Source organism: Solanum pennellii, chromosome 3 (assembly GCF_001406875.1).
Source record: "Solanum pennellii chromosome 3, SPENNV200".
Lineage (NCBI taxonomy): Eukaryota > Viridiplantae > Streptophyta > Magnoliopsida > Solanales > Solanaceae > Solanum > Solanum pennellii.
In genome coordinates, this window is record NC_028639.1 from 31818229 (window position 1) to 31842219 (window position 23991).

A 23991-nucleotide genomic window follows, 5' to 3' on the forward strand; every position below is an offset into this window, starting at 1 on the left:
TGATTTTTATATATATATATATATATATATATATATATATATATAAGTTTTAATTATAGATTTTCTAAATCTAATCAAATGAATGAACCTAGACATTTCTAAATCTACATTTAAGATAAGACTATTAATGAAATGTTGTTACAATTTAAGATGATAGAATAAAATTGTAAGAAAATCGTCTTATTATATACTAGTTAGTTCTAGTAAATAAGGTATTAAAGAATATACGAAGATATTAATAAATAATAATTCTTTTTGAGTTATTCTAATAATTTTATTGTAGAGTCCTCCATATATCACTAAAAAACAATAATGAACAGAAAGAAATAAAAAGTTTGCTATAAATGGACTTTCGATCATGTGTACAATACGTCAATTTTGATATCTTTTAGATTGTGAATCATACTTTGGTAAGACAAGATTTGTTTAAAGAACAATTGGTGAAGTATAGAAGTTCTATGTTCTAAGATTTTCTTTTATGAACTCAGAGTTTTATTTTATATATATATTGACAGACAAGATTTGTTTTAAAGAACATTGATGTGTTCTTTGATTTAAACAAAATGAATAAAAAACATTAAGAAACTTTGGTGGGTTTCCACGTATGCATATAATGTGTTGAATCTAACGTATCGTAGACTATGCATTATAGCTTGATAAAACAGGATCAAACTTATAGAATAATTGGTAAAGGTTAGAACTTTCATGAACCAGGAATTTTCATGTTAGCTTATAACCTTATGTCACACGCCACGAGATTCCCTTTAGATGCGACGCACCCCGAGCTAATGACGTGACATGACACTATTATTAACATAAATTAATAAAACTAATATTTGAAAGAAATAACAGAAGAAATCTATTTCTGTATGAAAGTCTTTACTAGTAGAAGTTGCTAGGAAAAACCCTAGCTAATTTCAACTATCTGAAATTGAAAGTAATAACTGAAAAAGAAAGATAAGGGTTGTCCTTGAAGTGACGATGACTCATCAATATTGCTACTCGTTGTCAGAGGTATCACTAACCGCGAGCTGGATACTGAACATCAGAACTTATATTATCAAACATTATAAACAAAAAGTATGTTATTCGTACTTTTCGTAACCTTATAGGTGTAAATTAAGGAAATGAGAAAGTTACCTTTAATGATCAAGATTATTACCATCATGTCTATTGCTTCCAGCATCATAGAACAGAACAGAACTTGGTGCGAAGAGATCAATTGCATTATCCCCTGAAACAACATTAAGAAGGAAATCAAAATTGTCAGTATGGATAATCACTTTAGTAAGGTCATCCTTCTTTAGAATATGTCAATGATTTTCCTCAACGTTAAGCCATGAACGAAGGGTGAGGTATTGAATGAACAACTCACATACCTTATGTCACTCCCCGGCCTATACCTTGAGCGGGATTGACACTCGAAGACCATTGTTGGACTTCTGCAGACCTTTGGCCTAGCTTACTTACTCAATGGAAGACTTAATATGAGAGATAACTCAAGAATAACTTAAAAGTAATACTTAACCAAAGTAAAACAATCATGTCTTAAATGTTTATAACTAAAATGAATAAGAATAAAGAACTATGATATCTGTCTATGAAGCCTCTAAAACAAAGAGGGATGTTGGGACTGGACCCCCAATGATCCTAGCAACTAAAAACTAAAAATCAAACGATAAAAGATGTCCATCAAAATGTGAGGAGGCTCACCAACTGACTCTAAGCTGCTCACTGGATCAATGATACGCTGGATTCCAATCCTAGTTAACTACGACTGTATCATAAGACGGTGCAGGACAACTGACACCAATACATTGAATGTACAAGTATGCAAGTTGGAATGCTAAAATAACAACCTATGCTTGATAAAAGGTAAGAAAAAACACTTATCTTGGCTCTGCTGAACTCATGAATAACTTAACTAAATATAAAGCAATAAGACACATGCAGTATATATAAAGTTTGTATAACAGTGTAAAAAACTTAGTTTGTTAAATAAATGCAACAACAAACTCAACTTTAATTTTATAATAAGTAATATAGTTTCTGTGGGAGACTCTCCAACCGACAACAACCACTATGAGCCAAAGTGGTGATACAACGTCTTGCCCATGCTGCCAGAACTGTCATATACTTTGCTGCGCATAGAACTACTTAACTTAGTGGATCCACTAGCTTAACTTATGTGATCATCTAAAAAGTATGACCCATTAATACCATGATGACTACATGGTTTATGGAGACTTGAGTTATTATGAACTCGCATCCCCATATCGGTGCTCAATACTACTCCCAAAAATATATTTAGCTCATGTGTTTTTAAAACTTCTTTCTTTGGGTTGAGATAATTGCTAAACACTTATCTTTAAAATCTCTCTTGGAAATGATGTTCCCTTTTCTTGCTCAAAAGTCTTTTGGAAATATAAGTTTCCTCTTATCTTAAATCTGAAAACATTTCTAAATTCTTAGGAAATATTTAGTTCCCTTATAACTTTTTAGGAATGAACTCAACTCTTTAGCCTTTACATATCATGAAACTTGAGTCTCAAAACAAAGTAAAAACATTGCTAAGGACTCTTAAAAATTTTTAAGAACTTTGTTTTGACTTACTTCTTAACTTTTAGACTTGACTCTTAACTTCTTTAACTTTGATCTTAACTTTCCATGAATTATGTTTTGGATTCAAGGTTCATGATCTCATGGTTATGGATGATTTCATGATGTTTAGATACACCTTTTAGTGTTGGAATCAACTAGGGAACATAGGTACATCACTTAGAAACTAGTACGAATAGATGGGGGAAGAAAGGGGAGAACTGGCCGAGAGGCGCGGGGCGCCAACCCTCATCTTACAGAGAACATGCTGGGGCGTTCTATGGGGCGCGACTCCCCAGGGACCTACGAATAGAGAATATCCTTTGGGGATCTGAGAGGTACGGCGCCCCAACCCCCTTACCAAGGTGTTCTAGACTTTTCTCCTTCATTTTTCATCTCTAAACCCTCTGAACTCCCATGGTTTTTTCCCTAAACACTTAGGATCATTAGTACCCTCAATACCCAATAGATTTAACTCGAAAATTCACCCAAAAACACTAATCAATTCAAGAAGAGACTTCAACAGTACAACCATCAAGAATTCAACGAATTTTCAACAATGTTCTTCAAGAACCACTTTCTTGACATTCAAATAACTTAGATGTGCTGAATTTAAACAAGATTGGTGTGTGAGTTAACTAACCCAACAATATGTAATCTCACATAACTTTTTAGGGATCACCCTTGACGAATCGCATGCGCAAAGCTTGAGCATTCTTGGAGATTCTTTATTTCTCTCCTCTTTTCTCTTCTTTTCTCTCTTCTCCTAGCCCTAGCATGAATTCTATTTTTCTAAAATGAACAAAGGTATAGTTTTACCACAATTAATTCCTAAAAATGAATTAATTTAATGAGGTAAGAAACATACAATTTTGCCCTTCCTAAATCCGGATTAGGCTTTCTAAATCAAACACCCCAACTTTTGAAAGTCATAACTCACTCATACGATATCAAAATTGCACAAACTCGACGGTGTTGGAAATATTATTCTAATGGATTTCGAGCCATATCTGGAACTACACCTAAATCATCCTGAGCTAGGAGTTATGGTCATTTGAAGTTGACCAAAAAATTACTTTTAAAGTTACTTAAAGTTTCCATATTTTCTTATTCTTTCCAAAAATAAGGATTTTCAGATTTTAAAACTCTTTTCTAGTTCTTTCTTGTTGTGAGATGTTGCAATATCTCCCCCTTGGAAACATGTGTCCTTGAATGAAGTTACTCTTACTAGACTTAGGGTAGCAAGATCGAGTTTAAACACCCACAAGCAAATGCAACCAAACAACATGCTTACTTACAATTAGGTAGTACTAAGAAGAAAATTAGTACCTTGGTCTGCATTTTCTACGGATTCTAAGAGATGTGGATATCTCTTCTTCATGTCCTCCTCAGCTTCCCAAGTTGCTTCTTCAACAAGTTAGTTCCTTCAAAGGACCTTGTTTAATGCTACCTATTTTGTTCTCAACTTGTAAACTTGGCGATCCAAAATTTGCACCGGAATCTCCTCATAAGACAAATTGTCTTTAATCCCAACAGTTTCAGTTGGAATGATCGATGAAGGATCACCCATTCACTTCTTCAACATGGAGATAAGAATACCGGATTAACCACTACTAATTCTTGTCGTAGCTCCAACTCATACACTACATTGCCAATTCTCTTAGATATTCTATAAGGTCCAATATACTGGGGACTAAGTTTCCCCTTCTTACAGAACCTCATAATACCCTTCATGGTTGAAACTTTCAAGTAGACCCAATCATCTACTTCAAACTCTAATGCTCTTCTCTTAACATCCGTATAGGATTTATGACGACTTTGTGCCTTCATTAACCTCTTTTGAATCACTTTCACCTTCTCCATAGCATGGTGAACGAAATCTGGTCCTATACCCCTGCTTCACCAACTTCAAACCATCCAATAGGAGATCTTCATCTTCTCCCTAAAGAGCTTCATTGGAGCCATTTGGATACTAGAGATGTAACTGTTGTAGAAGGAAAACTCAATTAGAGGTAGGTGATCATACCAATTGCCTTTATAATCAATCACACATTCCCTCAACATATCCCTTAAGGTCCGGATAGTACACTCTGCTTGCCCGTCAGTATGAGGATGAAAGATAGTACTTAGTTCACCTTTGAACCCAAACCTTTCTGAAAAGATTTCCAAAATTTTGCAGTAAATTTGTACACCACTATCTTAAATAATAGAGACCAGAACTCCATGAAGTCTTACCACCTCTTGAATGTACAACTTAACATAATCCTCTGACTAATGGCTAGCCTTTACCGATAAAAAGTGAACAGATTTTGTAATTTTGCCTGCGAGATTTGGGTAAACCTATGATGAAGTCCATATTAATCATCTTCCACTTCCTTTCCGGAAGTTCCATTTTCTGAGCCAAACCTCCAGGTCTTTGGTGCTCTACATTAACTTGTTGACAATTCGGGCACTTGGCAACAAACTCAGCAATGCCTTTCTTCATACCTTCCCACCAATATACTTCTCTCAAATCGTGGTATATCTTTGAAGAACCCATATGAATGGAATATCTGGAGCAATGAGCTTCCTGCATGATTTCATCTTGGAGTCCATTCACCATTGGTACACAAAATCTACCTTAATATCTCAAAACACCATCTCCCTCTTGTTCAAAAGCTAATACTCTTTGCTTATAAACCTTTGCCTTCAATTGAAGCAAAATAGGATCTAGCTTTTGCTTTTCTTTCACTTTTGAAGCTAAGGATGATTCAGCTCCATTCGTCACCACTAGTCCTCCTTCTATGGAATCCATTAGTCGGACTCCTAAGCACGATAGTCTATGCACATCTTTTGCTAGTTCTTTCTTCTCTTCCTCAAGATGGGCGGTACTACCCATAGACAACCTGCTTAAGACATAAGCAACCACATTAGCCTTACCTGGGTGGTAAAGAATTCTCATGTCATAACCCTTGACCAATTGTAACCATCTTCTTTGTCTGAGATTAAGATCTTTCTGAGTGAATATATATTTTAGGCTCTTGTGATCGGTGAATATATCAACATGAACACCATACAAATAGCAACGCCATACTTTTAAGGCAAAAACTATAACAACCAACTCTAAGCCATGGGTTTGGTAATTCTTGTCATGGACTTTCAACTGTTTGGAAGCATATGTTATAACCTTGCCATTCTGCATCAGGACACAACCCAAACTAACTTTAGATACATCACAGTACACCACAAAACCTTGAGTACCCTCTGTAAAATCAAAATCGGAGCAATAGTGAATCTCCTTTTCAATTCCTGAAATCTTTTCTCACAAGCTTCATACCATTGAAACTTAAGTGTCTTTTGAGTCAACTTGGTCAAAGGAGATGAAATAGACAAAAACCCCTCAAAAAACCTTCTATAATATTAAGCCAAACCCAAGAAACTTCTAATGTCAGGTTGAGACGTGGGTCTAGGACAACTCTGAACTGCTTCTATCTTTTAGGTATCAACTCTAATTTCATCACCGAAAACTATGTGGCCCAAGAATGCCACATACTCAAGCAAAAACTCACACTTAGAGAACTTGACATAGAAGTCCTTATATTTCAAAGTCTGAAGGACTATCCGGAGATGACTAGCATGATATTATACATTTTTTGAATAGATTAGTATGTCATTAATAAAGACGATGACAAACATATCTAGATAAGGTTTGAATACTCCATTCATAAGATCCATGAATGATGCAGGTGCATTGGTCAACCCAAAGGACATGACCGAAAACTCATAATGCCCATATATGGTTCTGAATGATGTCTTTACAATATCACATTCCCTAACATTCAACTGATGGTAGCTTGATCTGAGATCAATTTTCGAGAAGCAGGAAGCACCATGAAGCAGGTTGAAAAGATCATCAATCCTTGGAAAAGGATATTTATTCTTGATGATAACCTTGTTCAATTGGCAGTAATCTATATATCCTAAAGGAACCATCCTTCTTTCTCACAAACAAGATCGGAGAGCCTTAAGGTGAGACACTTGGTCGAATGAAACCTTCATCTAACTGATCTTTCAACTCTTTCAACTCTGCTAGTGTCATTATATATGGTGGAATAGAAATAGGATGAGTATCTGGACTGATGTCTATGTCGAAGTCTCTTTCTCTCTTAGGAGGGACTCCGGGTAGATCATCAGGACAGACTTCTGGAAACTCTTTTACAGTAGGAACTGACTGGATGGGAGGTACCTCAGCACTTGAGTCATTAACTCAGACTAAGTGGTAGATATAACCCTTTCAAACTTACTTTGTCGCGTGAAGATATGAAATGAAAGGACTCTTAGGCACTGTTGAACTACTACTCCATTCAATGATAGGCTCATTAGAAATCTGAAACTTGGCAACTCAAAATCTACAATCTATTGATGCATAACAGGCATGAAGTCATTCCATAACTAGAATAACATCAAAATCTACCATGTCTAACTCAACTAAATCAACCATGTTGTTCATGTAATTGATGGAAACAGGACAATCAAGATAGACTCTTTCTACTTGAATAGACTCCCCAACAGGTGTAGAAACAAAAAAAGGTTCACAAAGTTTCTCGGGGAGGATATCAAACTTATTTGCAACATAAGGGGTTACGAAAGATAAACTTGCTCCTGGGTCTAGAAAAGTGTAAACATCAAAAGTAACAGATTTGACCATACCAGTAACATCTGAGGAGTTCTCTTTCTCTTGGAGACTAATGATTGCGTAGAGGCGGTTTGCTCCTCCGCTAGTACTGGAAGTAGCTCCTGTAGGTGTAGCCCTGTCTGGTGGAGCAACTGATGAATATTAGGCTATATTATCCAAAATTTCACTACTTTGCTTGTTCTTAGGGCACTCTCTCATATAGTGACCCTCTTTCCCACACTTGAAACAACATGTTTCTCCATCACGACATTTACCTGGGTGAGTTCTACCACACTTAGCATATGCAGGAGCACAACTACGTCCTTGTGCAACACTACCTTGAGATTCTGCTGGTCTAGCTCTGAAGTTCTGCGAATTTTGGTCATGATTCTCACTTTTGCTTTCGGGTGTGCAGGTCCCTTCTGTTTCTGAAAGGTCGAACGATTCACACTACCTTTCTACTGCCCAAACTCATTCCCTGTCTTAGCTTACATATTTTTGAACTTTTCCATATCCCTCAACTTATCTTCCTCAACCTTCTGCACATAGACCGTCAACCTTGATATGTCCATTTCACCTATCAGCGTTGCTGCCCTGCCCTCTTTGCTTGATGAACGACCCAGTGCAGCAACAAACAAACTCATTCTACTACTCATGACCTTAACCATTTCCGGAGCATATCGAGATAGTTGGGTGAACTTCAACACACACTCATGCACACTGAGAGAATTTTGTTTAAGTGTAAGAAATTCCATTACCTTGGGCTCTTTTAATTCTCAGGGAAAAGAAATGCCCCAAGAAAGCTTCTTCAAAACAGGCCCAACTCGGATGGGGTGCATCCTCATCTCTATCCTCCTTTCACGAATAAAACTAAGTCCTAGCAACACCCATGAGTTAATATGCAACTAATCAACCCTCTAAGTGTCATCAACATGCATCACCTCGAATACCTTTTTCAGTTCCTCAGTGAAATTCCTTTAATTTCAGAAGTGCTCGAACAAGTGAAACTTGAGGGATTCAACCTCAAGAACTCACGAATCCTTGAAGTGTCAGCCCCTTCTTGTCGAGTTCCTCTTTGCTGACCAACCTGGTTAGACATAACCTGGCTTAGCATCCTAATTTTCTCTATGAATTCGGCATTAGTAACTTCTCCCTAGGGTTGCACTTCAGGCGCATTGGTACCCCGTTCCTCTTAGCCGGACGACCTCTTGCTACTCTTCGTGGAGGCATGGTTATCTGAAACACGCGCAAGCATGAATTAGAGAGAATTTAGAGATAAACTCTAACGCACGAAAAGAGTGTGAACAAAGTGAAGGAAATCCTAGAAGTTGTATCCTCTTAATTATAGATGTGGCACACTTCACACCTATAACTAGGACTCTACAGGCACAGTTTCATAGACTTCTTAGGACACTTGAACTATGTTCTCTGATACCAAGTATGTCATGCCCCGAGCCTGTACACAGGGCGAGACTGGCACTCGAAAACCATTGTTGGCCTCGAGCGGACCCTTGTCCTGGCTTACTTACTTAGTGAAAGGTTTAATACAAGATATAACTCAAGAAATAACTTTAAAGTAATACTTAACCAAAGTGGCAACTCATGTCTTAAACGCTTACAACTGAAATTAATAAGACTAAAAAACTATGCTATCTATCTACGAAGCCTCTAAAACAAAGAAGGATGTTGGGACAGGATCCCAATCATCCTAAAAACTAAAAGTAAAAATCAAGCGACAAAATATATCCTACCTAATTTTAGAAGGCTCACTAACTAAATCTGAACTGCTCACTGGATCAACGATGCGCTGGATGCCAAAGTGGGAGATTCTTTTATAATAAGTAATATAGTTTCTGTGGGATATTCTCTAACCGACAACTACCACTATGAGCCTAAGTGGTGATATAGCGTGTTCCTCATGCTGTAAAAATTGTCCTATACTTTGCCGTCGCATAGAAGTACTTAACTTAGTGGATCCACTAGTTTAACTTAAGTGATCATCTTAAATATATGACCTATTAATACCCATGATGGCTACATAGTTTATGGAGACTTGAGTTATTATGAACTCGCATCCCCATATCAGTGCTCAATACTACTCAAAATATACTTAGCTCATGTGTTTTTCAAACAACTTCTTTATTTGGTTGAGATAATTTCACAACACTTAGATTTAAAAGCTCTCTTGGAAACGATATTCCCTTTTCTTTCTCAAAACTCTTTTGGAAATCTTAGTTTCCTCTTATGTTAAATGTGAAAACATTTCTACACTCTTAGGGAATAGTTAGTTCCCTTATAATTTTTAGAAATCAGCTCACTTACACTTTACATAGCTTGAAACTTGATTCTCAAAACAAAATTAAAACATTGCTAAAGAATCTTGAAAACTTGTAAGAACTTTGCTTTGACTTGCTTCTTAACTTTTAGACTTGACTCTTAACTTCTTTAACTTTGATCTTAACTTTCCTTGAATTGAATTATGGATTCAAGGTTCATGATCTTATGTTTATGGGTGATATCATGATGTTTAGATGTACCTTAGGGTGTTAGAATCAACTAGGAAACATAGGTACATCACTTAGGAACTAGTACGAAAAGGTTGGGGAAGAATGGGTAGAACTTGCTGAGAGGCGCGGGGCGCCAACCCTCATCTTACAGAGAGCAGGCTGGGGCGCTCTGGCTGGCGCGGTGCCCTAGGTCCCTACGGACAGAGAATGTCCTTTGGGGTTCTGAGAGGCACGGTGCCCCAACCCCCTTACCGCGGTGTTCTTGACTTTTCTCCTCCGTTTTTCATCTCTAAACCCTCTAAACTTCCATGGTTCTTTCCCCCAAACACTTAGGATTATTAGTACTCTCAATACCCAATAGATTTTACTTTAAAATTCACATGGAAACACGAATCAAATCAACAAGAGACTTCAGCAATACAACCATCAAGAATTCAATGAATTTTCAACAATGTTCTTCAAGAATTCACTTTCTTAACATTTAAATAACTTAGATTCTCTGAATTAAATAAGATTAGCGCGTTGATGAACTAACCCAACACTATGTGATCTCATATACTTTTATAGGGATCACCCCCAACAAATCTCACGTGCAAAGCTGGAGCATTTTTGCGATTCTTGATTTCTCTCTTCTTTTCTCTTCTTTTCTCTCTTCTCCAAGACATAGCGTGAATTCTATTTTTCTAAACTGAACAAAGGTATGGTTTTACCCCCAATTAATTCCTAAAACGAATTAATTTAATAAGGTAAGGAAAAGAGAACTTTGCGCTTCGCAAATCTGGATTGGGCTTTCCTGAATTCAACAACCGAACTTTCGAAAGGATTTTTCAAAATTTCTTAACTCGGCAGCGTGGGAAAGATTTTTCAAGGGCTTTCCAACCATATCTGGAACTACACCTAAATTATTTTGAGCTAAGATTTATTGTCATTTTAAGTTGAGAAAAAAGTCACTTTTTAACTTACTTAAAATTCAAGATTCTCTTATTCTTTCCAAAAATAATGATTTCTGATTTTGAACTCTTATCTAGTTCTTTGTAGTTGCGAGGTATTACACCTTAGAAAGAAAAATTGGTGATCCAGTAGCGACCATACAGACATCCTTGTCCATCTTCATGATCTTCTTGATGTGGGAAGGTGGAGGTAGCAGTTTGTTCTTGAAATCACTAACATTCTCCATTTCTCTCCCCTAGTATGTCTAGAACATCTCCAGTGTTTCTTTGTTCTTCTCAAGGTTAGGCTGCAATAACGATGGTACGCAGCGGATTGACCTACATTCACTGTTGATTTCTCAAATTTGTTTTTCATGGTGATTTTTTCTTTGTTTACAAGCTCAAACAAAGAGAAATGAAGATTGATACACGTATTCAACTGTTCTCTCTCTCTCTCCATATNAGTGAGTCTAAGTTTAACGTTTAATCCAATTCATGTCTTTAATAGGCCATGTATTGCTATGCTCAATACATTTGATGATTAGACCTAAAAATGTCAAAACATTATGAATCTTAGGATACAAACATGACATGTTAGAACAAAAATTGTGATAACAACAATAATTTTGCGAGTATAATTATGTGATACCATAAAACTCAGAGTTTATAAAGAATATCCAAGCTAATAGCAGTTCTCAACTTCACCAATTGTTCTATAAATGTAATCTTGTTTTACCAAAGTACGATTTTTCAGTTTACAAGACATCAAATTTGACGCATTGTACACATATCTGAAAGCCCAATTATAACAAACTTTTTATGTCTTTCTATTCATTATTGTTGTTTTTGTGATATATGGAGGATTGTAGAAATTCTTATATTAAAACTCAAAAGAATTATTTTATTAATGTTGAGGTTCATTCATTAATAACTTATTGACTAGAACTAACTAGTACATAATAAGATGATTTTATCCCAATTTTATTATTATATATTAAATTGTAACAAATTTCCATTAATAGGCTTGATTAATGTATATTTTAAACTGTGTAGGCTCATTCATTTAATTAGATTTAGTTTTATATATATATAAAACTAAATCTAATTAAATGAATGAGCCTACACAGTTTAAAATATACATTAATCAAGCCTATTAATGGAAATTTGTTACAATTTAATATATAATAATAAAATTGGGATAAAATCATCTTATTATGTACTAGTTAGTTCTAGTCAATAAGTTATTAATGAATGAACCTCAACATTAATAAAATAATTCTTTTGAGTTTTAATATAAGAATTTCTACAATCCTCCATATATCACAAAAACAACAATAATGAATAGAAAGACATAAAAAGTTTGTTATAATTGGGCTTTCAGATATGTGTACAATGCGTCAAATTTGATGTCTTGTAAACTGAAAAATCGTACTTTGGTAAAACAAGATTACATTTATAGAACAATTGGTGAAGTTGAGAACTGCTATTAGCTTGGATATTCTTTATAAACTCTGAGTTTTATGGTATCACATAATTATACTCGCAAAATTATTGTTGTTATCACAATTTTTGTTCTAACATGTCATGTTTGTATCCTAAGATTCATAATGTTTTGACATTTTTAGGTCTAATCATCAAATGTATTGAGCATAGCAATACATGGCCTATTAAAGACATGAATTGGATTAAACGTTAAACTTAGACTCACTAATTTGCGGTATAAAACTATATTCAAACATCACATGAGGGGATGACATAGTTTAATAATGCATATTAACTAATGATTTGTTATTACATATATGAACATTGTTCATGCGATCTCGAATCGTATGGGTTGAGTTATGTGCCACCACTGTTAATCTTTCCAAATTGATAAAAATCTCACATTCGTCGATGTTTCTTTTTATCTTTGAATTGATCTATAGTGTGCCTCTTTGAAAAAATTTGATTTAGGTTCAACACTTTAAGCACGTTATGTATATATAAGATATTTGTTATTTTAAGAACAATGACAACAAGTGAATAAAGTAACTTCATTTTTCTTGTTTTCTTTGCAAGAAAAATTAGCTTTACAAATCATATTTTGCATTCTTTTAACTTTGTTTTAATTTTATAAAAGAGAAAAAAATTAGTTAATTTATTTGTCTTCTCAATTTCTTTTTTTTCAGACCTCCTCAAATTCTCATGTACCACATTTTGCCCACTAGGTTAATTTGTAACCGAACATAGCTATTTGGTTAAACATATATACACATCAAACTTGTTTTATTGTTGTGTTTGTAAATGGTACATATACACATTTTTCTAATAAAATAGAGTAATTGCTAAATTCACTCCGTTGTCGCTGCATTCACCATCGATTGCTCAGAGTCATTTTTCATGAAATTTTATACAAGGAGCGATTATTCATATATTAACACAGACAAAAATAGAAGTAAGATAGATTTTGGTGCTTATATATAAAAAGGGGAAAGAAAACTAATTACAAATTGACTAAACGTAGTGACGGTACAAGTGTCAATGCTTGAGGTACAATGCAATTATGGTAGGCAAATGAGGGAATTGACGCCATACACTTATTTTAATTAAATGAAAATATTATTAATAATGAAGTAGTGACATAGATAAAATGTGAGAAAATCACACCCCCATAAATAAATTAGACGCAACATTACAAAACTTACTTTTTAAATCTTTAAGAAATACAATTATGTATTACAAAATATAGCAGATTGAAAAAAATTAGAAAAGAAATATTTTATTAGATTTTAGACATTATTTATGGGCTAAATTTTCAGTCTTTATTTTGTGTTAACTTTTCATTTCTAAAGGAAAAACCACTTGTGTGTTAATACACATTTTTGCATCTCTCTCTCTTTCTTTTCACTTTCAATGGAAAAATCATTATTCTCTAAGTAAAATAAAATATGATTATTACAAATTTGGTTCCTACAATTCTCATGATCTTACATACGTATCAATGCTTTCATTCAAATATTTGATTGATCAATTATTCATCAAAATTTAATTTTTTCATGAATTTTATTCTTCGTTAGTGGACTCTTTGATGTTCCTCTCTTACCATGTATAATTTTGTTTCCAGTTAATACTAGTCTATAGACTTCAAAAATTGCCCTTCTTGCACTTTAACACAATAATACACACGCCCGCCCGCACGGATGCACGCACGGATACGTACACATGCACGCACACACGCACGCGCGTGCGCGCGCACGCACACACACACTCACGTACGCACGCGCGCGCACACACACATCCTTGTTGTTGGGTGAATTAGGATTAAATACTAATATTCATATCATCATCTACTAACTTCCTTTTCTTTTTTTAAAATATCAAATAGAAATACTGTTATTTAGGCACCTGCTATTTATGAAGATTTTTCATTTTTCTCCTTTTTTCAGAATGAAAGTTCTTAATTTTCTTTTCAAAATTTTCAACTAACACAGTGGCAAAAGTTATTAGTGTAATGTTTTAATAATTGATATATTATTACAATCATTTTTTGTTACTGTTGAATAGAGAGTTGGGCTATACGCATGAACTTTGATTTTTTTGCTGAATTTTCTTCCTTATATTTTTTTCGATTTGTTAAACTTATCTTGAGAAAAGTTTTGAATTTCAAACTATAATTACAATTCCTTGTATAGATAGAAATTCGATCATATTGACTTCAAATATAATATTAAATGTGTTTCTGATTTAGTTAATTTTGACTTTCCTACTAAAAGAGCGCAAGTAAAAAAGATAACAATTTGATTTTTTTTTTGTTTTGTTTTTTGGTAAAGACGCAAACTCAAAATACTATTTATGACTTTTCTTTTTCATCCTTCTTCAAGAACGAAGTCCTTAGTTTACATTTATATTAACTTTCCTTGATCCATTGGTGGATAATAGTACGGAATATCAGCTGCGTTGGAATAGTTTCTTCATAAACTGGATCGATTAAGCAAAAAAAAATTACTTATTCCAACAAATAATTGGTTTCATGATTGGGAAATCTAACGTGAGAGCGCATGAAAAAAATATTTTTTCTTTTTTCGATAAAGAGATAAATGATTGAACGAATAGTAGAACGTGAAATTTTGCACCTTCAAAATCTTGCTCACAGATAGAAGTGTACGAAATTGGTAGATAAATGAAAAATAGTATGCCTGACCATATGGAAGGATATTGCGCCCGCGTGTTTGACATATATCTTGTTAATGTGTGCTTCAAATTAAAAGTACTAAACAGAAACATCATAACAATTTGAACAACACCTACTTAACAAATTAGGGCTAGAACATGAAAATTGTTAGATATAACAATAAAATTGTTTGATAATTCTCATATTAGGTACTAATTATACCAACATATTAACGAATGAACCTAGACACTAATAAAAATATATTTTTTAAGATATCCAAATCATATTTTTCGATAGTCATCCACATATCGCAAAATCAAAACGAATAAAAAATACTAAGAAACTTTGATCGGTTTTCATCTATGCATACAATATGTTGAATTAGGTGTATCATAGACTACGAACTATACCTTAATATAGCAAGATTAAACTTACAGAATAATTGAACTTTAGAATTATATGAATCAAGAATCTTCTTTGTAAGCTTAGGTTCTTATGTTACACGCTCTGAGATTACCACTAGACATGACACAGTGCTTAAAGCCATAAGTCATGACTCCAAGCTAACATCATGATGCAATATGACGCTAAGATTAACATAAATCAATATAAAATTGGAACATAAACACGGAAGTTAAATCTGAAATATCTATATAAAGCTCATAACACTGGGATAAACTAATATCTGAAAGAAATAACATAAGAAATCTATATATGGTTGCCGAAAGCCTCTACTAGTAGGAGTTTCTAGGATAAATCCCTAGCTAATTCCAACTATCTAAAACTCAAAGTAATTACTAAAAAGAAAGGTAAGGTTTGCCCTTTAATTAATGAGGACTCATCGATACTAATGCTCACTGATAAAGGTACCACTAACATATGTTGTCAGTAATGAAATGACAAAGTTACCTTTAATGATCACAATTATTACTATCCTTTCAATTGTTGCCTCCAGCATCATAGAATGAAACAGAACTTAGTGTGAATGGGTCGGTCGCATCATCCCCATGACCAACATCAAGAAGGAAATCAAAATTGTTAGTCTGCATAATCGCATCAGTAAGGTCATCCTTCTTCAAAATACATCAAACAATTTTCCTTAGAGTTAAGCCCAGAACGAAGGGTGAGGTCTTGAATGGACGAGTCACATGCCTTAGCAAGAAAAATAGGTGATTCAGTTGTGACCATCAGGACATCCTCGTCCTTCTTCATGATCTTCTTGATGCGGGTAGGTGGAAGTAGCAGATTATTCTTCAAATCGTTAGCATTCTCCATTTCTCTCCACTGGTATTTTCAGAATATCTCCAACTGTTCTTGCTTCTTCTCAAGGTTAAGTTGCGCCAGCGTTGGGTACGCAACAAATTTAACTTATTTTAAAAGTTAAATTAGATTACAGTAATTTGATATTTTAAACAGAATTTAGATATTCAAAAATATACGTAAAGTACTATAAATTGTAATTTTACATATCAATATGATGAAAAATTACATCGTAAAATGTTAGACAAAGTTCTTATTGTTTTTGTTGGTGTAATATACCGCATTAGGCAATAAACTACAGTTGAAACTAAATCAACAAAAAGGTATAAAAAATATTTAGGTTGAGGCACGGATATCTCGCTCTCTTTAAAGAGATTCAAGCCCACTGTGGCATAATATACACCACTTCAGCAGTAAAGTCTTGACTTGTCCTCTCTAGGATACAACAACCCAACAACATAGTACAACTCAAACTACTCCGGATTGAAGAGTTCAAAGCACCACATAAAGAACACCTTCCTTCAACATATATTTACTCTCTTTTGTACAGTGAATACAGTTTAAGACTTAGAATATTTTTTGTTATCTCAACTCTCTCTTTCACTATACTCACTCACTACACTCTACAAATTTTTTCACACTTTTTTTTCTTACCTCACAAAGAAAGAAACACCAATATTTATATGAGAGAATCTCTTCCTTATATTTAATAGGAATAATGTGGATAATAATGTAGGTAAATGAATAGGAATTATGCCTTGGAGATTACAGGAATTACAAGACATTATAGTTGAAATAATGTGTAAGATGTTACAATGGTTTTTAAGAGAAATAATGACCATTTCATGCTACAAAGAAACGTTTGGTAAAGGAATCTCCAAATTTCACACCAAATTTCGTGTCAACACTATTTTTTGTATAATCATCTCCAACCCACTTCACATAATTTTTCACCAAAAATGATTGCTTTTTTCTCTCTCTTCATTATTATATTATTATTTCTTATTTTATTTATATCTTCTTATTTCATAAAACAAATTCTTTCTAAGACATTCACCATAAATATTTCATATTATTTCCTTTTTTAATCGTTCAATATAAAAATATTATGTTTTGTTGTACTTTTTAAAATTACAATGTATTTTATATTTCAATTTTGATGTATGTCAATTACTACTTTGTTGAATGTTTATTATTTTCTGTTATTTTTAAGCACATTTAATTATTTGTTTAAAATTTATATGTTTGAAGTTTTAATTTGTTTGAAGGTTAATTTTAGTTTATATCCAATTATAATTCATTGAAGAATTAACATAAATTTGATTTTTTCCAAAAAAAGTCATATATAGAAAAAATAATTTATAGAAAAACTAAACTTTATATAAAAATTTATATTATAAAAACATGACATAGAAAATAATTAAATATACAAGAGATTAATTAAAACAGACAATTTATATAATGTTTAATTAAAAATTTATATAATGAAATAATATCATAATATTCAAAAAGTGAATTGGTGTGATGAATAGTGGTATACCAAATTTGGTGTAACACTATTCAAACATCAAATTTGGTGTAAAATTTGGTGCGGTTTGAAGCTAAAAACACCAGATATAGGATTTGGTGTTGGGTTGGAGATGGTCGAATGGAGCACCAAAAGTCACTCCATTATTGATCACTTAACCATTTTTACATTAAACATTTTAATATTAAAATGTTTAATTCACCAACAATCTCCCGCTCATTTTAATATTAAAATAAGATAGTTTTTCATAATTTAATTGAAGATATACTATTATGCATAATGAAGTTGTGATCTACATTGAACTGCACTTAGTAAAATAATAACCTTTACTCCAGAGTCAGTGGTGGTCTCAAACTGGAACTATGACTGCTTAAGGAAAATAAAGTATCATTGCTTACACAAATAATCAAGGTTTTAACATAAGCTTTAATAGTCATCGTATCATGACAATGTGTTATTCCGGTTTCTTCAGTGTTCTTAAGAACAAGCACATTCTCATAGAAAGCGACCTACTTTCACACTCAGATAGGTGAAATCTGTCAAAGTGCTCTTGGAAGTTTAACACTCCACCCATACGGGCTACAGATTTTTCATTAAGAGATCTTTGAAAACTCAACCTCGACAGGAAACAATTCACTCACATCACATGAAGGAAATAAAAAATAGTGCTTTTCTTCACAAGTAAACACATAATTAGTTTTTTTCCTTTGAACCTAATTATAGGATCTCTAGTCCCCAGGTTGAGTTTCCTCATATATGACTCAAGGATTTATAGGCTTCAAGCGCATCCTTATCGATGTGCTTCAGACCTTTTCTCTTGTTAAGTCCTTAGTAAGAGGATCTGCAAGATTATCACAAGATTTGATATAATCAGCATTAATGGTACCATTTGTCAAATACGATCTTACATTACTGTGTTTCCTCCTTATATGTCTGTATTTACTATTGTAATAAGGGTTTTAAATTCTATCAATTGCAGCAGTCTTATTGCAATGAATTAAAATAGGAGAAATTTGTTTTTCAAAATAAGGTATTTGAAAAGATAAATCTCTTAACCAATTCGCTTCCTCACTAGTTGAAGCTAAAGCAATTAGTTCAGCCTCCATGGTAGAGCTAGCAATTATTGTTTGCTTTTTTGATCTCCAAAAAATAGCACCACCACCCTAAATAAATACATAATTAGTAGTAGAACAGGAATCACCTGATAAAGTGTTTCAATCTGCATCACAAAAGTCTTCAAGTACGGAAGGATATCTTTTATAGAACAAATTAAACCACAATTTTTTGTTCCAATTCAATATCTCATTACACTTGCTATAGCATGCCAATATGATTACATGGTTTGCTAGTAAACCTATCAAGTACTCCTAATTCATATGCAATATAAGGCCTAGTGCAATCAGTCACATATCTCAAACTTTCAATTATGCTAGAATATTCCTTTTGATTTATTACATCATTTTCAAATTCAATAGGAAATAAGTGAACACTTGAGTTAAAGGAGTTACAACATGTTTTCAATCAAGAAAGTTATATTTTTTTCAAAATTTTCTCAACATAATGTGACTAGTCAAGGAAAATTTGATCACATGTTCTTGTTATTTTTATTTCGTGAATAAAATTTATCTCAACAAGATCTTTCATATCAAAATGACTTCTAAAAATATTTTTAGCTTTATCAATAACATTCATATTAGAGTCAAAGATTAATTCATTGTTACCAAACAACATGTGATTTTCTCAAAGATGTAAAAATCATTTTTTTCACAATGACATTTTCCTCATTTCGTGAGCCTCCACTATTTTAAGAATTTAATATCATTTTTTCCATGAAAAGTAGCAGCACATTTCATGAAATATTAGGCAAAACAATTTTTTTTCTTTACCTTTTCTCCACTTGAATTGATCAAGTAGAAAACATTTTATCATACACCTCTACTCTTCCATCTCTTGAAGATAGCAGCGTCGAGCGAAATTATGTTGAGATCCCTATCTTGATATCCACATTTTTTCAAACAATAACAAAACATGATTCTCCTTAAAGTTATTGGTGTAATATATCACATTATACAATAAATTACAGTTGAAAATAAAATGACAAAAATGTATAAACAAATCTTAGACAGAGACACGAATATCTCACTTTTTTTAACGAAATTCAAGCTCATTGCGGCATAATCTATACCGATCCAACAATAATACTCTTGACTTGTCCGAAGAATTTAAACAACGTTTGGTACAAGATTTGTGTACCTTTGATTATTGCAGTAGAATGAAATTCACGAACTGAATGATTTGCTCCAAATCATTCTTTGACGGAATGAAATTTACGAACTAAATGATTTGCTCCAAATCCTTCTTTGAATCAATAGGAGACAAAGATAGTTTCACAAATTAAATGTTTTTATTGTGTCTTTAATCTAAATCTTTAGAGTTTTCTTTGTTGTTCTTTTTGTTTCTCCTTTCTGAAGCGTTAAAGAAAAGAAAAAATAACTTAATTTAAAAGGTGAGAATATTAACGTTGGAATAGTTACTATCTAACTGTCCCCACCTCTATTAAAATTAATATTTATCTTCTTCTCTTTTTCTTATTCAAAAAAAAACAATCTTGGGTTTGATCAGGTCGGGTCGATCCACATGGGTGACCCAAATCCAAAACTTACATCTCCCACTTCGCACATGGTGGACAAGACCCAAGCCAACATAATATTAACTAAACACACAATCCATACGACAAATAGTTCGTGCAATCGTAAAGGTTTTACAAGCCCTACACAGGAATTCAATCACATGTGGAAAGAATTCATTATTATTAAAAAGGACATTCATTACTCACAATACCCCAGAATTCATTAACTACTTCAATAGTTACTTATTCGATCTCTTATCCTCTTAAAGAGGTTAACTCGAGTTCATGTTTAACTTTATACACACAATTACACTCAATGCCAATATGGTTAGTGCAATAGCCGGCTTGTGTATATAAGTTTATTATTCATTTAGTGTCTTTCCTTTCTACTTGAATCTATCTGCTCCTATTCAACTGCTTTCCTAGACATGCACTGCAGTGGTGAATCATTCATGGCTATTAGTAACGTGCTAAAGTAGAAACATCTATTGGAACTTTAAGAAACAACAAAAGATCAAAAGGTATTTCATTGAAAAGTCATTTTAACTTTTCTGGGTCTCACACAATGAAGAAGCAAGAAATATTCTTTCATAGACCCGTTGATTGCTAGACACACGTGGTATGAAACACGTGCTATAATGTTTTCACCTTATTAACGTGTATGTGTCTCATTATACGGATTATCCAACATCGTACAGATCTCGGTCTAAACACCTCAAGATGTTTAACCCTAGTTTCTCTTTTCCAGTAATCGTTAAACTCATTTTCTTAAAGAAACATTTGTCTGGCTCATAAAACAAGTCATAATATGGTGGTGGAACTCATCTCTTCATGTTTCTACGTAAAAGGTGATTGCTTGTGTGAGAGAGTCAATCATGCGACCTGTTCGACACACTTTATTTCTAAAAAATACGACATGCATACTACATTTGAACATAAATTCAATAGTTTTATATATAGAAGGGAATATTATAGCAATCAATTCATGTTACAATACTAAAATATAATCATACCTTACGTAAACCTAGAGCCTTAACATGTTTTTCGAACAAGTCTCTAGAGATGGCCTTCGTAAAAGGATCATATATCGTTTCACGTGTAGAAATGTATTGTAAAGTTATTTCTCCATTTGCCACTATGTCTCTCACAAAGTTATACTTTATATCGATGTATTTGGTTTTGCTGTGATACTTAGGATCTTTTGTATATGTGATAGCCGCTTGACTATCATAATATAGAATCATGAGACCCGTATAATTCTTTGCAATGCTCGAATTCTGAAAGAATCTCTTTAACCAAACAGTTTCTTGTACTACAGATGCACAAGCCACAAATTTAGATTCCATGGTTGAAAGATTTGTGCAAGTTTGGTTCTTTCTTTTCCATGAAATAGCACCACCATGTAGTAAGAAAGCATAACCGGATGTTGATTTTCTATCATCCCGATCACCAGCCCAATCATCATCTCTATAACCTCTTATGAATAAATTAGATCTACTATAACACAGTGTATGATCTGTGGTTCCCTTCAGGTATCGAAATATTCACTTTACTGCTTTCCAATGATCTCTTTCCAGGATTGGATTGATACCTTCTAACTAGACTTACGGCATAATAAATGTCTGGGAGAGTGCACATCATAGCATACATCAAATTCCCAACAACACTATAATAAGAAATCGAGACATGTCTTCTTTTTCTTTTAGTCTTTGAACACATTTAAAGGCTTAAAGTTCGAGACATGTCTTCTTTTTCTTTTTAGTCTTTGGACACATTTAAAGGCTTAAAGTTTCACCCCTTGCTATAGGAGTATCCATGGAGTTGCAACTATTCATTCAAAAACGTTCCAATATTTTCTTTATATAAGTTTCTTGAGATAAACTCAAAAATTTCTTGGAACGATCTCTTTGAATCTTAAACACCCAATATATAATCTGCTTCACCCATATCTTTCATATGAAATGATTTTGTATGTCATGACTTGACAATTTTCACATACTCCAAATTATTTCTAGCTAATAAAATATCAATTACGTAAAGAGAAAGAATTACAAATTTTCCATTTGACTTTTTTACGTAGAATCAATGGTCTTCATCGATCATGGTGAAGTCAAATGACATAACCTCCTTATGAAATATCATATACAACTTCCTTGAAGAATGCTTTAGGCCATAAATTGATCTTTTAAATTTACAAACTTTCTTTTCTTGACCTTTAACAATGAAACCAACTGGCTGTTCCATGTAGATTTCTTCGTTTAATTCTCCATTGAGAAAAGCGTCTTCAAATCCATTTGGTTTAATTCTAGGTCTAAACGTGCAACAATAGCTAAAATTAATTGTATGGATGTAAACTTCACAACTTCTGAAAAAGTATCCTCATAGTCTATTCCAACTTCTTGAGTAAAACCTTTTGCAACCAATGGTGATTTGTGTCTTTCTATTGACCCATCCTATTTACGTTTAACTTTAGGAATCCATTTATTCCCAATAGTTTTGTGTTCCTTAGGAAGGTCAACTAGATCCCAGACTTTATTGGTTTTCATGGACTCTAATTCTTCTTTCATCGCTTTTAACCATTCTTCCCTTTCAGGTCTCGATAAGGCCTCAATTACAGAATTAGGTTCATCCAATTCTATAAGAGATACCAAGAAAACATAATCCTTAATCGCATAAGTTCGTGTAGATACACCTTTTCTTGTACTCTTACGGATTTGAAGTTCAGATTACTCTATAGGATTTTGGGATTTATAACTCCCATTTGGACCAGGAATCATTTCTTGATCCATTGAATTATCAAGTATGTTTGACAACATTATCTGATCTTCTGAACTCAACATTTCGTATAGAGGCTGAACTTCACCTATTTCACTTTTTGGGAAAATATTAATTTACCAAACCCACCGAAACTATCTGTAATGAATGCCGCACAATCCCACAGTCGTAGATCATTCAGTTTGTTTTATAACCAGTCCAAGTTCATAAGTAGTGGAAGACACAGATTTAGAAGGCACTCTGTTCAATATGTGGGCCGCAATTAATAATGCATCTCCCTAGACAGAGATAGACAAATTTGTTTGCGCCATCATTGATCTTGTCATGTCTAATAATGTTATATTCCTTCTTTCAGCTACATCATTTTGTTGAGGTATATAAGGAGTAGTTAAATGTCTGAAAATACCCTTTTCAGTACATAATTCTTCAAATTGTTTGATAAATATTCACGTACTCGGTCTGAGACTCTATGATTTTATCTAATTGATTTTCAACTTCATTCATATATCTTTTAAAACACTCAAGTGCTTCAGATTTATGAGAAATCAAATAGACATAATCAAAGCGCGTGAAATCATCAGTAAATGTAATGAAGTATGTAGCACCAGACCGTGCCTTCACATTCATTGGACCGCAAATATCATAATGAATTAATTGAAGCGGGAACTCAGCTCTTTTTTAGCCTTCCCAAAAGGTTTACGTGTAATCTTACCAGCAACAAAACTTTCAAAAGTTGACATATCAATCTTGGTGAAAGAACCTAAATGTCCTTATTTTTCCAGCCTATTAATTCTATCTTGCCCTATCTGACCTAATCTTGCATGTCATGTAATAAGATCAATATCATTGTTACTTGCATAACATGTCACTACACAACGATCAACATAATAGTCATATGTTAAAGAATTACAATCTAATACGATAAAGTGGTCATAACAAAGTCCAAAACTATATAAAACAT

At 33.3% G+C, this 23991-nt stretch overlaps 1 pseudogene; it reads right to left on the reverse strand.

Moving 5' to 3' along the window:
• Nucleotides 1-1142: 1142 nt before the first annotated feature.
• Nucleotides 1143-11148, reverse strand: LOC114076484 (annotated as a pseudogene).
• Nucleotides 11149-23991: the final 12843 nt, after the last annotated feature.